Source organism: Lepus europaeus, chromosome 1 (genome assembly GCF_033115175.1).
Source record: "Lepus europaeus isolate LE1 chromosome 1, mLepTim1.pri, whole genome shotgun sequence".
NCBI lineage: Eukaryota > Metazoa > Chordata > Mammalia > Lagomorpha > Leporidae > Lepus > Lepus europaeus.
This window is the reverse complement of record NC_084827.1, coordinates 84,120,266-84,136,130: the sequence shown is the minus strand read 5'-3', so window position 1 is coordinate 84,136,130 and position 15,865 is coordinate 84,120,266. Positions and strand designations below refer to the sequence as shown.

At 37.4% G+C, this 15,865-nt stretch overlaps 1 protein-coding gene across 1 annotated transcript in view; it reads right to left on the bottom strand.

The window, feature by feature from the left end:
- KYNU (kynureninase) overlaps positions 1 to 4,083 on the bottom strand; it is a 172,915-nt gene extending 168,832 nt beyond the window's left edge. Inside the window, exon 1 of the mRNA XM_062186263.1 lies at positions 3,835 to 4,083. The gene's annotated coding sequence lies outside the window, so the exon portion shown is untranslated. The remainder of the gene's footprint in view (positions 1 to 3,834) is intronic.
- Between the last annotated feature and the right edge of the window lie 11,782 nt (positions 4,084 to 15,865).

The following is a 15,865-nucleotide window of genomic DNA, read 5'->3' as shown; positions in this document are numbered from 1 at the left end:
ATCAGTGTGAGATAATACTAAACAAGTATTTGCTCTCGTGAAGTTTTGTATTTCATTCTTTTTGCCTAAAATGTTCTATTTCCTCTTCTACTTATTCAGATCCTGGCCACTCAAAGCCTTAGTCTCAAATGCCACATTTTCATGAGGCCTGTCATGATGTCTCAGCCTAGGGAGATTACTGATGCCATGTTAAGTCAGCAACAGGAGTCACTGTGTACTTACACCCCATGTGGGATCTGTCCTTAACGTGTTGTCTAATGTGAAGTGATGCTATAACTAGTACTGAAACAGTATTTTTTATACTTTGTGTTTCTGTGTGGGTACAAACTGATGAGGTCTTCACTAATTATATACTGAATTGATCTACTGTATATAAAGAGAATTGGAAATGAAAAAAAAAACAACCTGGTGTTAAATTGGAAATGGCATAGAAAATTAATTAATTTTTTTAAAAAACTATTATGTAGGATCTCTGTCTTTAATGTGCTGTACATTGTTATTTAATGCTATAATTAGTACTCCAATGGTAGTTTTTTTTCACTTTATGTTGCTATATGGGCAAACTGTTGAAATCTTTACCTAATATGTACTAAACTGATCTTCTGTATATAAAGAGAATTGAAAATGAATCTTTATGTGATTGGAAGGGGAAAGGGAGCGGGAAAGGGGAGGGTTGCGGGTGGGAGGGAAGTTATGGGAGGGGGGAAGCCATTGTAACCCATAAGCTGTACTTTGGAAATTTATATTCATTAAATAAAAGTTAAAAAAAATAGTAGTGTTCTCTCCTCTGAATGTCAGTAATAATTATGAGGACATCTCATGATAAATTATACATCCTGCCAATACTTTTATATATATATATTCATATTCATATTTATATATACACAATGATACTTGTTTAGATGGAAAAAATCAAACATTCATGCCATGTCAACAACTTGATTCTACATGACTCCCTATGCATAGCTTTCTGATGAAGAAAGTGGTCTTTTGAATGGAGATGACTTTGTCTCCACCACCTGACATGGTAAACTGCCTGATCATAGTTTATTAGACACCTACCATGCACTTGACCTAGTACAGACAAGGCACTATTTTGTCAGTGGTCTGTGAGTGGCTTGCTATGAAAGTGCTAACCAAACAGTGATGATGATGTTTAGCTGAGCATGTAATCAAATTCTTTCAGGAATCTGAGCTGCAAGATATGCCTTCATTCAGTTAGAATAGGAACAAGAATGTAAAAGAACAGTAGGGAGAAGCTGTGAAGTGCTAAAATTTAGCAGGAATATCGTCACAAGTGATTCATTTTTCAGAGCAAAGCAGAACCACTGATTGATTAGGCATGAAAAGTATGAATAGATGCCACAGCAAGGAAGACTCATGTAGCTCTATAATAGCAGCAGACTGAACATCTATAGCTCCTGAAAAGATGACAAGATAACCCCATCTTGAGAGGTCCTCGATCGTTCCAAGCAGCAAGCCTCTTGCAAGGCTTGGGGACGCCTGTTTGCCTGTAGCTAAAACTCCATGAAATGCTTTTCTGCCTCAATATACAGCATGCCCCCACCATAAACTTATTACTTACAGTAGCTTGGTTCAGTTGTTTATCTACTATTCTGAACTATATTCTATCTGGGGGCATGACTCATGTTAAATTTATCCTAGCATCACTCCCTTCCCAAGCAGTATCTTTTAGATAAAATGCTCTACTAAAACGACAGTTGAACAAGACCATAAACAAAGTAGTTTTGTGAATTATTTCACATGATTAATGACCTACTGTTAGAATGACAGTCTTTCTCATTCTAACTCCATAGAAAATAATTAGAGAGGCATTTTCAGTGAAACTCAGAATCAAAAGAGCTTACCTTATATTTGGGACTTTCGTTGGAGACTAAGCCCTTTTCGAGTTTATTGGGGACAACTTTATGCAGCACTACTTAAACAAATACACAGATTAGGTTACTGCCACCAAATCTGAGTAAAAAAATCAACTTTTACTATTTAAAACATTCATTAACTTTCTTTGTATCTGTATTTTGTTTAACCCTTGTAACAATCCTGAGAGTCAAAATCACCTGCCCCCATTTCCAGACCAAATCCTGGACAGAACAGAGGCAAAAATGGAGTAGAAGTGAAGTAGAGTGCAGTTAGGTTTGCAAGTTGCCTGACATTGAGCCAAATATGCTGCTCTTTGGCAAGATATGTGGGTAGAATGTGCACAAGAGATCCTGCTCAGAGAATTGAACTTCTCACTTTATTTTTGTCATATCTCTTCCTGATTCTTTTTTTAAATTTATGTTCCTTGAGCTCATTCTCTTTATCTGTGGCATCTTTTTTTCAGACATTCACTCAGTCTGCCAAGCAACACAGGCTATGTATGAATCCATTTACTTTTACTTTTTAAACAATCCTGCCCAATCCAACCTTAGCCAAGGAAAGATTCAAGTGGCTGATTCCATTTCTGGGCCTGTCCTACATGGGTTATAATGAGATACTTAATGGGCCTAGTCTTTCCAGAATGAGTTCACTACATCCTTCCCTTTCACCAGCTAGAAACTCCTGTAGACGTAATATAGTCTTAGCTCCCAGGACACCCCAGTGTTCTCACTCTAAAGAAGCAAGTTATGAACTCATACTGATAACTGCTTAATTCTTCAGTCACCACATGGGCTAGACAATTAGTGAGTGCTTCACAAATCATAATTTTATGCCTTATTTAAGTTCACCATTTGTAAGTAAATTTATACTTATAGAAACTGATATTTTATAGTCAATTTAACTTTTGAAATTTTCTGAATTGTATCTTCACAATTTTATTTAAGCAGTGAAAACTTTAATGCTAACTTTTATGATTCATAAAAGAAACTGTTATCATGGAATCTGAGAATTCAGGATCTCCTAGTTACCCATTGGCCTAAAGTTAAATAGTTAAGAGGAAAAAAAAAAAAAAGGACTATGAGTGCCCAATAGTTAATCTTTACACAGTTTGAGTTTTCATGCCTGAAATAAGCAAATTGTATCTATGAGTTCAAAGTTTAGAGCCTGGTTAAAAATATATTTATATATAAAGAAAGCTTGTGGTTTTTTTACTAAGAGAAAAAAAATGCTACTTAATATATGTACACAGAACTTTAAGTCTACAAAAAATGAGTGACATTACATTATTACAACTTCATATTTCATATCCAGAATATGAGTTACTTGCTGAACTTCTAATTCAAAATACCATTTCATTTGCTTCATTGTTATTACCTAAATAACATCCTGCCCTTCTCAAAAGAAAAAAAAAATAAAAGAAACCATTTTACTATACAGAGAAAAGTATGTCAACTTTCCGTTCTTACGCAAATATTTCATAAACTGAAAGGGGAAGTCACTCTGCTTAAATAATAGATATTTTCGCTTCTCTAAATGAATGTTAAATATGACTAACTGCAGTATGAGACAAAGTTAACAGAAAATAGAAGATTTAAAGTTTATTTAAAGAAATAATTCTCATCTAGATTTTTATCTAATCTTACCATTTAGGCTCAATGGCAGAATTAACTTTAATCTGCCATATGTAACCATATTCAGCAGATGAACTGCGATGTACTACTGACATCAGTTCTTCAGTACACGGGTAATTATGTCTGGATCTAGCACATTTTTAAAGGAGGAGTCTAGGGAAATCATGCCATTTTGTTTATGAGAATAATTTGGAAAAATAGAATAAAGAACTGGCAGGAGATGTCTCTAAAAGGAACAGGATTTCAAAAGAGAGGATTTTCATTTGGGAAAATCAGAGTGTATATCTGTGTGCCGAGGATCTCTCAGTGGCTCAGTGCTTACCAGCTAGGGATCCAACGGTGTCCTTGGTTGCCAGAACTTCTCCAAGCAACTCTCAAAAATCCCTTGCAACTTTAGAGTTCAGATCTCAGGGAGAGCAATTCAAAGAGCTTCTGCTCTGACTCCACCCCGGGGGGGAATTTGTGAGCTAACCTTAGTTCCTCTCACTCTGTCTAATCTGATTGTGAGACTTCAGTTACCAGCAAAAATCTAAGCAAAATTCTTCCTTCTCATCCTCACTGCCTGTTGTGGCTCTCCTGTGGACTCCTTCCACTGAGCATTCTGATCTTTAGACTTAGGTAAACACTTCTTTGCCTTTTAACTATTTACATGGTTAGTGTGTGATTAAACTGTTTCCTTGGAACTTAATTTCCAGATGTGACTTATTCTTTGCTTTAGGCTCTAGAATAAAGAATGGAGGAAGTTTCTTCCTATGTCTTAAGACAGTTCCCTTAGATTTTGGGGCCATATCCCACTGTCACATGCATTCTGAGTTTTTGATCTTAGGTCAGAGTTTATGACATTTAACAGGTGAAGTTTTGGGACAATAGAAAAAAATGGGCTATGATTACCAGAATACACTTTATTGCCTAATACATGTGTTTTAAAAACCCCTACATAATAAATCTGGACAGTGTGATCATGACAATCAATGAAAAAAGAGGGTTTGCAGATGCAAATATAAACTAGTCTGGGGAACTTATTAATACAAATTATTCCTTTAAGTCTATGAATTGTTTCTATTGTTTAGTCTCTTTATGCTATTCTTGACCTTGGGTCTTTGGGGGAGTAGCCTTTCAGGTTCAGTAACTAAGCAAGACTTTCTGAATTAGAACCAGAGACCTATTGATACTAGTCCTGAACAACTGAATGATTTATTTGCATGCACACCTTGTTGAACCCACACAGGTAAAGTATTATTTAATAATCTCTATCAAGTGTTTGCTGTATAACTCTGGATAACTCACTCAATTAAGTGGCCTGCTGAGGTTGTCTCCTATGTTTTGAGCAGAAATTAAAGTAATTTCCTCACTGGATTCTTGAGATAATAAAACAATGAATGGGGAAAACCATACTGCCAACATAGATGTCAGTAAGTGACATGTTCTCTTTTTTTAATTAACCAGGAAAAAATACTGCTTTCCTGGGGCCAGCACTGTGTCATAGTGGGTGAAGCTGCTGCCTGCAGTGCTGGCATCCCCTATGGGCGCCGGTTTGAGTCCCAGCTGCTCCAGTTCCAATCCAGCTCTCTGCTATGGCCTGGGAAAGCAGAAGACGGCCCAAGTCCTTGGGCCCCTGCACTCACTTGGGAGACTCGGAAGAAGCTCCTGGCTCCTGGCTAGGGATCAGCACAGCTCCAGCCATTGTGGCTAATTGGGGAGTGAACCAGAGGATGGAAGACCTCTCTCTCTCTCCTCCTCTCCTTCTCTAACTCTGACTTTCAAGTAATTAAATAAATCTTAAAAAGCAAATACTGCTCTCCAGTTTCTGAGGGGTATAAAGTACATGAATTTATTCTCCTATAAGAAATTCATCAGAACAATTGAACATGTATTTCATCTTATCAATCATATCATTACAATAATCCTATCAAATAAGCAAAGTATTCACATCTTAATAACTTTAAAGGGTAAAATTGGAATCCAGTCAAGGAGTTTCATAGATATGCATTTAGAAATCAAACTAGGGAGCAATATATCAAGGTCTTGCTTTCATATCACTTCTTCTAAAATCTTAATATTACTAAAATCCATTTTATCAGATTATTACCTGAAAAACTATTGTTTAATATTATCACTTAAAGAACTTTATTGGAGGCCTAAGTTATGCTTTTATATCTTTTTTTTTTATTTTTTTTTATTTTTGACAGGCAGAGTGGACAGTGAGAGAGAGAGAGACAGAGAGAAAGGTCTTCCTTTGCCGTTGGTTCACCCTCTAATGGCCGCCGCGGTAGCGCACTGCGGCCGGCGCACCGCGCTGTTCCGATGGCAGGAGCCAGGTGCTTATCCTGGTCTCCCATGGGGTGCAGAGCCCAAACACTTGGGCCATCCTCCACTGCACTCCCTGGCCACAGCAGAGAGCTGGCCTGGAAGAGGGGCAACCGGGACAGGATCGGTGCCCTGACCGGGACTAGAACCCGGTGTGCTGGCGCCGCAAGGCGGAGGATTAGCCTGTTGAGCCACGGCGCCGGCCTTATGCTTTTATATCTTATATTTTGTAATTTTTCTGTCTTCATCTCTTTGTCTCTCTCTTAAAAATTTAGCTTCACTTTTACAGAGGTATTAAATCGACACATTTTCTGCACCAGGTGCAAAGTGAAACACTAGGGAATGTAATGGTGAACAAACCTTTTGAATGACATAAGCTTCTAAAAATCTAAAGAGATTGAGATAGCAAGTCACAAAGAGAAGGAGGAAAGCAAGACCCAGGGCAGGGCCTACTGTGGAGGGAAAGAACAGAGAATGAGACCCATTGTTTCTTTCATAGAAACAGGATGAAAAAATGTGTCACTTGGATAAGTTGATCTGCCTCAGAATTATCTCTTAATTTCCATGTTATCTCTCCTACAACACATGTCCCTGAGAGGCAGACTGGGATTTCATTCTCCCTATGAATCAAGCAAACTAAATATCAATTGAATTCATTAAATTTTTCAAAGGATTTAGTTCCTTCCATCAAAATCAATGATTGGGGTATCCAGTGTTGTGACATTGCTTGTTAAGCCACCACTTAAGATGCCAGCATCATACAGGCACCAGCTCAGTTCCTGTCATGGCTGCTCCACTTCCAATCCAGTTCCCTGCTAATGGCCTGGGAAAGCAGTGTAGAATGGCCCAAGCACTTGGATTCCCCACACCCACATGGGAGGCCCAGATGAAGATCCTGGCTCTTGGCTTTGGCCTAGCCCAGCCCTGGCCACTGTAGCCATTTGAGAAGTAAATCAGTGGATGGGAGATCTTGCCATCTCTGTAGCTCTGCCTTTGAAATAAATAAATCTTTTTTTCTTAACTGATGATTGGGGATATAAGGAAAAATCTGTTCTTCAGAGAACTAATTCTTAAACTGTAAACTTTACTCTAGGTTTTCAGGCATATTGCCCAGAGTAGGCTAGTGCTTGCATTTCAAAGACGTCAGTGGGTGCTTGCTGAACCACATTAAACAAACTTTTGCTAAGAATCCAAGGCTTCACTATCAATCATACGATGACGCTCTAATGCTGGACATTCAGTAAACAGAAACGGATGATGAAATTAAAAACAGGACTCCTGTTTAGCGACCAATTCAGGTTCCACAACTGAATAGTCTTACAGTGAATGAAAAACATCTCAACTTTGGCAGCAAGTTGGGGAAGAACTGATTTAAAAAGCTACAAGGTTAAACTTGGGCATATATGAAATCTCATATTCCTATCTCTTTAGATTACATTAAAAAAACTTCTTAGGCGCTCACATCACAGTTGTCTGGAGGAAATTTTATCTGGGTCATTCTGGGGACTCTTTCTTCTTGTGGCAGGGTGCTGAGAAGTCCCCTGATGATTTACACAACACAGAGTACTCGGTGGCGTCAATTCACTTCCTTTTTCTCCTTCTGCCTCTCTCCTCTCTCTCACCACAACATATATACCCATGCACTCCCTCCCTTCCCATTGAGGATAACGTATGTGACATAACATAAGCTTTCTCAACCCCAAGTGAGGAGGTTCTTGTTGAGCAGTTCTTATTCTGAGACCAAGGGACACAGAATCTTCTGTGTATGATAGGGGAAAGTACAGGTTCCCCTCATCATCCATGAAAACTGGATTCCAGGGCTCCCCAGGGACACAACATCTGAAGATGCTCAAGTCCCCTATGTAAAACGGTGTAGTGCTTTTCATGTAATCTGTGTGCATCCCATGTGGTATAAATTATATCTATATTACTTATGTAACCTACCACAATGTAAATGTTATATAAATAGTTGTTAAGCTATTTTGTTCTGGAAATAATGTGAAGAAAAAAATACTCTGAACGTGTTCAGATACAAATACATATTCAGGTAGTTTGTTTGAGGTTGAACTCAGGCATGTGGGATCAGCAGATGTGGAGAGCAAGTATTCAGAAATTAGAACACACTCACTCACATGATCTCTGCTCTCTTCTTCCTCCCTGCATTCTGGGCCTCTCTTTGAAGTCTCCTCCTCCTTCCTCTCCTGGTTCCCTTTTATTCCTCTCCTTTTCTTTTGCCCAATCTTCTCCCTCCCCTTCCCTTCTCTAAGATCTTTCCCTCTCCCCTTGTCTACTCTCCTCTTCTCTGGTCTTCCTCTCCTCTTTCCTTCCCATCTCTTCCACTCTCCCCAACCCCCACCCCACTGCCACTAGCCTCAATCTGTCTCCTCCTCTCTCCTTCTCTCTTCTATAGCAGGGGCAGCAAATTAATATGCCAAAAATAAATCAATAGGCTATCTTTAGACAATCTGTTCTCTCCTTTCGTTGAGGTGTATCTGACTATTTTGGTTATTAGAAAACTTTAGGACTAATGGCCAGGGACTTTCCTATTCTCTATCTCTAGTGTTTTCAGTTTTTCAGAAGAAAATCTAAAGGTTCATCCCAAGCAAATGACATTTGCCAGTTGGTGATTAAATTCATTTAGAAACTATGTTATCAGCTTTTGGTTACTACAACTGCATATGGAGGAAAACTTATTTCAGCTCATAGACTTGGAGGTTCACATCCAAGATTGAGTGACTCAATTGTTCTTGTGTCTGATGAGGACCATGGGTAGTAGAACATGTGCTGAGCCAGGAAGGAGAGAGGAATGGGAAGCACACTTATAAAGGCATCATGACTTGATGAAAGGAGCCCACCCTAGTACCCTGATCCATTCCAATCACTGCCCAAAGGCCTTACCTTGAGACACCATAATTTGATTACATTTTCAACTTTAATCCTTTCACTATTAACATTATGTCAATTATCCATTGACACAAGATCAGAGATCAAGCCTCTAAACACAAACAGGCCTTTGGGAAACACCTAAACAAAAATACCAAATATTAGCAGAAACTAAAATTCTCATAATCTATTTACATCTTTCTCAGCTAGAATTTCTCCTTCTCCTTTAATGCACAGAGGCATTTAAGACAATCTGTATCTTGTGCTCTAGTAGAAGAATTTTAGTAGTCCTCTTTTATATGCATTTTCATGTTAATTTGCACAAGAATCTGTTTCCATGAGGACTTAATAATCCACTTTCTGCTTTTGTCTTCAAATACTAAGCTAATAAAATAATCAGAGCTGAGCTACAATTTTCAAAAATCATTTTTGAAATAAACAAATGCATTTAACATTACTGGCCCTACTTTAATAAGTCTTTAATCATGGAATGTCGATTAATTAGCAAATCAACATTAGGATTTTAAAATTCAATGATACACGAAGGATTTCTTTCAAATCAAACATTTTGAAATAGTTGTTGCTGTTTGTTTAATAACAAAGTTTTGCTGAAAGTAGTATTTTTTACTGCTGTTATCCCCTTGATAACTGCAGGTTCACTGAGGTTCCTATAAAACATGAAAACAGAGTAACTTCAATCATATTGGCATCATTAACTACATAATGTCATCATTGACATAATATGATTCTTTGCAAAATGGGAACAGGCAATACAAAATCTCTATTCAAAGATAAGGCTTTTAAACTTCGGATTTTTTTCCATAGTACAAAGTGAAATAAAGATGACTTCTTTATATTATAAAAACTACCATCTCATAGTTATTTTTGTTTCTTTTTTAAAAAAGTATTAATAATTGCTATCAAAATGGGCAGTGAAATGTATATATTTGGAATTTTTTTTAAATGATCCCCTTCTGATATTTGACTTTTCTTCCTGTTCCTGCAAGTGTCTAGCAAAGTGGATTCTACTGTCCCAAATAAATGCTTAAAAATTTCCATTGTGTGTCTACTATCTCTATACCAATATAGTGACTTCACATAGTTCATAGTACATATCCTCCAAAATGTAGCAAATCTCTAAATTTTTTTTTAAGATTTATTTTATTTATTTGAAAGACAGAGTTACAGAGAGAGGAGGTAGAGACAGAGAAGGAGAAAGGTCTTTCATCCGCTGGTTCATTCCCCAGATGGCCGCAATGGCCGGAGCTGTGCCAATCCGAAGCCTGGAGCCAGGAGCTTCTTCCGGGTCTCCTATGCCAGTGCATGGGCCCAAGGACTTGGGCCATCCTCCACTGCTTTCCCTGGCCATAGCAGAGAGCTAGATTGGAAGAGGGGTAGCCAGGACTAGAACTGGCACCCTTATGGGATGCCGGCAGTTTAGGCCAGGGCTTTAACCTGCTGCGCCACAGCCTCAGTACCGTTTTTTGCTTGTTTGTTTTTTTAAGTAATTTTTCTTAATCCCACACTGCAGATGGGGAAAAGATTTCACTAGAAAAGAATGCAAAAAATATTGTATCTAAGTCCTTCAGAGTTTAAGGGGAATGCTTCTAGGGATTCTTTTTTAGGTAAGGAAAGTATACATTATGAGTAGATGAAGAGCCAGTAAAATGCAGGGGAAAACATGAATATACTTCAAATTTAACTTGTTTTTATATATGAACTTAGAACCCTTCAATAAACACTTTTAAAATCTGAAGGAAAGAGATAATTTTTGAACAAAACACAAATTTTCAAATTTGATCAAATAAGAGGAATACTTGAAGAGAATAATTTCCCTAGCTGAGTTTTGAAATTTTTTAAAGAGATAGCAAATAGAAGACAACTTTAAGTTTGAAGAGTTTCCAGAATATTTCCGATTCAACTTTGGGATTCCCATGTGCTTAAAACCATTCTAGATTATACAAAAGGATGAAGTAATATATTCATCTGATTAAAATTTATCCTAATTTCAAAACTTTGCTGAGGCTTGGATTCTAAGCTGTAAAAGTTGTTAGAATTTTTTAAGTTAAGGAATTATGTCATGCAATTCTATTCTCATCAGAGAAAATCGCTTTTCTTCAGGATAAATCAATGTTAAGATAAAGTATCTTTTGCTTGCTGCACTATTTAACTTTATTTTTTATTGTTCATTGTTTTCTTTTTTAGTTTAAAATTTTTTTAACTTTTATTTAATAAATATAAATTTCCAAAGTACAACTTTTGGATTATAGCGGCTTTTACCCCTCACCCGCAACCATCCCATCTCCCGCTCCCTCTTCCATCCTATTCACATCAAGATTCACTTTCAATTATCTTTATATAGAGAAGATCAATTTAGTATACACTAAGTAAAGATTTCAACAGTTTGTACCCACACAGAAACACAAAGTATGAAGTACTGTTTGAGTACTAGCTATGCCGTTAATTCACACAGTACAACACATTAAGGACAGAGGTCTTATATGGGGAATAAGTGCACAGTGACTCCTGTTGTTGATTTAGCAATTGAGTCTCTTATTTATGGTGTAGGTAATCACCTGAGAGTCTTATCATGAGATGTCAAAGCTATGGAAGCCTCTTGAGTTTGCCAACTCCGATCTTATTGAGACAAGGCCATAGTCAAAGTGGAAGTTCTCACCTCCCTTCAGAGAAAGGTACTTCCTTCTTTGATGGCCCGTTCTTTCTGCTGGGATCTCACTCACAGAGATCTTTCATTTAGTTGTGTTGTGTTGTTTGTTTGTTTGTTTGTTTGTTTTGCCACAGTGGCTTGGCTTTCTGCGCCTGAAATACTCTAATGGGCTTTATAGCCGGAAAGGGCTGATACTGAAGCCAGAGTGCTGTTTAGGACATCTGCCATTCTATGAGTCTGCTGTATATCTAGCTTCCCATGTTGAATTGTTCTCTCCTTTTCATTCTATCAGTTAGTATTAGCAGGGACTATTTTTGTTTGTGTGATCCCTTAATCCTATCATTATGATCAATTATGAACTGAAACTGATCACTTGGACTAGCGAGATGGCATTGATACATGCCACCTTGATTGGATTGAATTGGAATCCCCTGGAACGTTTCTAACTCTACCATTTGGGGCAAGTCAGCTTGAGCATGTGCCAAACTGTACATCTCCTCCTTCTCTTATTCCCATTCTTATATTTAATGGGGAACACTTTCAGTTAAATTCAAACACCTAAGAATAATTGTGTGTTAATTAAAGAGTTCAACCAATGGTATTAAGTAGAACAAAAAAATACTGAAAGTAATAAAGTAGTAAGTTGTTCCTCAACAGTCAGCACAAAGGCTGATCAACTCATTGTTTCTCATAGTGTCCATTTCACTTCACTTCAAAAGGTTTCCTTTTTGGTGCTCAGTTAGTTGTCACTGATCAGGAAGAACATATGATATTTGTCCCTTTGGGACTGGCTTATTTCACTCAGTATAATGTTTTCCAGATTCATACATTTTGTTGCAATGACCAGATTTCATTTTTTCCCACTGTATAGTATTCTATAGAGTACATATCCCATAATTTATTTATGATGATGGAAATTTAGGTTGATTCCATGTCTTGGCTAGTGTGAATTGAGCTGCAATAAACAGTGAGGTTCAGACAGCTCTTTTATTTGCTAATTTAATTTCCTTTGGGTAAATTCCAAGGAGTGGGATGGCTGGGTTGAATGGTAGGATTATATTCGGGTTTCTGAGGAATCTCCAAACTGACTTCCATACTGGTTTTACCAGTTTTCATTACCACCAACAGTGGGTTAGTGTCCCTTTTCCCCTACATCCTCACCAGCATCTGCTGTTGGTAGATTTCTGTATATAAGCCATTCTAACCGGGGTGAGGTAAAATCTATTGTGGTTTTGGATTGCATTTCCCTGATGGCTAGTGATTCTGAACATTTTTTCATGTGTCTGTTGGTCATTTGGATTTCCTCTTAAAAAATGTCTATTGAGGTCCTTGGCCCATCTCTTAAGTGGGTTGTTTGTTTTGATGTTGTGGAGTTTCTTGATCTCTTTGTAGATTCTGGTTATTAATCCTTTATCGATTGCCTAGTTTGCAAATATTTTTTCCCATTATTTTGGTTACCTCTTCACTTTCCTATTTCTTTTGCAGTACAGAAACTTCTCAATTTGATGCAATCCCAATAGTTAATTTTGGCTTTGACTGCCTGTGCCTTCGGGGTCTTTTCCAAGAAGTCTTTGCCTGTGCCTATATCTCGCAGGGTTTCTCCGATGTTCTCTAATAATTTGATGGTGTCCTGTCATAGATTTAGATCTTTAACCCATGTTTAGTGGAGTTTTGTGTAAGGTGTAAGGTAGAGGTCTTGCTTCATGCTTCTGCATGTGGAAAACCAGTTTTCCCAGCACCATTTACTGAATAGACTGTCCTTACTCCAGGAATTGGTTTTAGGTCCTCGATCAAATATAAGTTGGCTGTAGATGTTTGGATTGATTTCTGGTGTTTCTATTCTGTTCCAATAGTCTATCCATCTGTTTCTGTACCAGTACCATGCTGTTTTAATTACAACTGCCCTGTAGTATGTCTTGAAATCTGGTATTGTGATGCCTCTGGCTTTGTTTTTGTTGTACAAGATTGCTTTAGCTATTCAAGATCTCCTGTGCTTCCATATGAATTTCAGCATCATTTTTTCCAGATCTGAGAAGAATGTCTTTGGTATTTTGATTGGTTTTGCATTGAATCTATAAATTGCCTTTAGGAGAATGGACATTTTGATGATATTGATTCTTCCAATCCATGAGCATTGAATATTTCTCCATTTTTTTTGGTATCCTCTTCTATTTGTAAGATTTTGTAATTCTCATCATAGAGATCTTTGACATCCTTGGGTAAGTTTATTCCTAGGTATTTGATTGTTTTTGTAGCTATTATGTATGAGATTGATCTTAGCAGTTGTTTCTCAGCCATGGCATTGCCTGTGTATACAAATGCTGTTGATTTTTGTGCATTGATTTTATATCCTGCTACTTTGCCAAATTCTTCTATAAGTTCCAATAGTCTCTTAGTAGAGTTCTTTGGATCCCCTAAATAAAGAATCATATCATCTGCAAAGAGGGATAGTTTGATTTATTCCTTCCCAATTTGTATCCTTTAATTTCTTTTTCTTGCCTAATAGCTCAGGCTAAAACTTCCAGTACTATATTGAATAGCAATGGTGAGAGTGGGCATCCCTGTCTGGTACCAGATCTCAGTGGAAATGCTTCCAACTTTTCCCCTTTCAATAGGATGCTGGCTGTGGGTTTTTCATAAATTGCTTTGATTGTGTTGAGGAATGTTCCTTCTATACCCAATTTGCTTAGAGTTTTCATCAAGAAAGGGTGTTGTATTTTATCAAATACTTTCACTGCATCTATTGAGATAATCATGTGGTTTTTCTTCAGCAGTTTGTTAAAGTGGTATATCACATTGATTTGTTTATGCTCGTTGAACCATCCCTGCATACCAGGGATAAATCCCACTTGGTCTGGGTGGATGATCTTTCTGATGTGTGTTGCATTCTATTGGCCAGAATTTTATTGAGGATTTTTGCATCTATGTTTATCAGCGAATTGGTCTGTAATTCTCTTTCAATGATGCATCTTTTTCAGGTTTAGCAATTAAGGTGATGCTGGCCTAATAGAAAGAATTTGGGAGGATTCCCTTTTTTTCGATTGCTCTGAATAGTTTGAGAAGAATCGGAGTTAGTTCTTCTTTAAATGTCTGGTAGAACTCAGCAGTGAATCCATCTGGTCCTGGGCTTTTCTTTGTTGAGAGGGCCTTTATTGTTGATTCATTTTCTGTTTCAGTTATGGGTCTGTTTAGGTTTTCTATGTCTTCATGGTTCAATTTAGGTAAGTTGTATGTGTCTAGGAATCTATCAATTTCTGGTTGATTTCTCTGTTTGCTGGCATAAAACTCTTTGCAGTAATTTCTGATGACTCTTTTTATTTATGTGGTGTCTGTTGTTACATTTTCTTTTTCATCTCTGACTTTATTGATTTGGGCCTTTTCTCTTCTTTTTTTAGTTAGTTGGGCCAGTGGTGTGTCAATTTTGTTTATTTTTTCAAAAAACCAGCACTTCGTTTTGCTGATCTTTTTGTAATTTTTTTGATTCAATTCTTTTGATTTCTTCTCTAATTTTAATTATTTGTCTTCTACTAGTTTGGGGTCTGGTTTTCTTCTACTAGTTTGGGGTCTGGTTTGCTGCAGTTTTTCTAGATCCTTGAGATGCATTGAAAGCTCATTTATTTGGTGCCTTTCCAATTTCTCAATGTAGGCACCTATTGCTATAAACTTTCCTCTTAACATTGCTTTCCCTGTATCCCATAAGTATTGATATGTTGTGCTGTTATCCTCATTTATTTCCAGAAAGTTTTTGATTTTTCTTCTGATTTCTTCTATGACCCACTGTTCATTCAGGAGCATATTGTTCAGTCTCCATGTGTTTGTATATGCTCTACAGATTCTAGAGTTGCTAATTTCCAGCTCCATTCCATGATGGTCTGAGAAGATACATGATATGATTTCAATTATTTTGAATTTGCCGAGACTTGCTTTATGACCTTGTATGTGTTCAATCCTAGAGTTTGTTCCATGTACTGCTGAGAAGAATGTGTATACTTCAAGTATAGGATGAAAGGTTCTATAGATACCTGTTAGATCCATTTGGGCTATATTGTTGATTAAATCTGCTGTTTCATTGTTGATCTTCTGTCTTGTTGATCTGTCTATTGCTGAAAGTGGAGTATTGAAGTCCCCCAATACTACTGTATTGGAGTCGAATTTTCCCTTTAAGTTCCTTAACATATCTTTTAAATAAACTGGTGCCCTGTAATTAGGTGCATATACATTTATAATAGTTACAATAGGGAGGGCTCCAAGATGGCAGAATAGGGAGGGAGCTCACTGATAGTTCGGAAAAAATAGTTTAATAAAAGTGGAGATACTGTAGTCTCAGGGAAGAGTTAGGAGAAAAACAGCAGAGAAATGTCTTCTGGAATTAGTGAGACCTATTGAACCTACATGGAGGGCACAGGTGCCCATAGCTTGGAATCCCAGCTGCCGAGTCTACACACCAGCACTGGAAAGAGAGGTGAGGTGAAACCACAGTAGCCCAAGACACTGG